This window comes from Haplochromis burtoni, unplaced genomic scaffold, assembly GCF_018398535.1.
Source record: "Haplochromis burtoni strain Fernald_Lab_line unplaced genomic scaffold, NCSU_Asbu1 Contig_121, whole genome shotgun sequence".
Classification (NCBI taxonomy): domain Eukaryota; kingdom Metazoa; phylum Chordata; class Actinopteri; order Cichliformes; family Cichlidae; genus Haplochromis; species Haplochromis burtoni.
The window spans coordinates 572,843-573,735 of NW_024582482.1; the positions used below are offsets into that span (position 1 = coordinate 572,843).

The 893-nt window shown below is 40.1% G+C and overlaps 1 non-coding gene across 1 annotated transcript; it reads left to right on the forward strand.

Annotated features, from left to right (window-relative positions):
* Positions 1 to 268: 268 nt before the first annotated feature.
* Positions 269 to 340, forward strand: trnaq-cug. The gene has a single exon. It is a non-coding gene; the product is annotated as a tRNA-Gln (tRNA).
* Positions 341 to 893: the final 553 nt, after the last annotated feature.

Consider the following 893-nt stretch of genomic DNA (forward strand, 5'->3'; position numbering starts at 1 on the left):
ATTTTATCCACCGTGCTGATGGACCCGGGAACTAATACGTTTCACAGTTGTGTGTATACAACCTTTACGTCCAAAATCCGGGGGATGTGACGTCAGAGGCGATGCTAGATTTGAGGTTTTAACATGAAACCTATAGACGATTCGTATGTAAATAAACGGATCGTTGTACAGCGAAAAAACCCTCCCCCAACAGCTTACATAAATCATATCAGGGAGGTCATGTCTGCTCGACTTTTAAATAATGAAATTTCCGACGATGTAAGCACGTGGTTCCATGGTGTAATGGTTAGCACTCTGGACTCTGAATCCAGCGATCCGAGTTCAAATCTCGGTGGAACCTGCCCTCATTTTTCTCCTGATACACAGGAATAAATCCATCAAGTATAAAAAATAAAATTGACTGAATAAAGTCACAGCAGTCAGTAGAAGCGCAGCCCTGTGCGCAAGTGTCATAGGACCAGCTGACATTCATACCTCATATCTTTACTTTTTGATATGAAATACAAGAAATACATGCAGTGGTTTATTGAAAAGAGCAAATATAAATGTAAATGCAGCAGTCCGGTTTCTATGACCATCTTTATTCTTCAACACAACCTTAACTCTGTTAAGCATTTAAAAAAAATCTTATTCAGGAATAGATTTACAGGCTTGTTGAATCCCGCACTGCTTCGATAATGTTGAGCTTCAGGCTCTGGGGAGGCTAATCCATGACTGATAATGTTCCATTGTGTGTTTTTATATCCAAGAATGCTTTTACTGCACTGGCACTGTGTTTGGAGTCCTTGTCCCAAACACTGAAAAATGGTTAAAAAAAAAAGAAGAAGTTGTTTTCTGTCAGGTTTTTCCAGATGATGTTGCATGGTGGATCACCTGAGAAGCTCCTTCAGTCC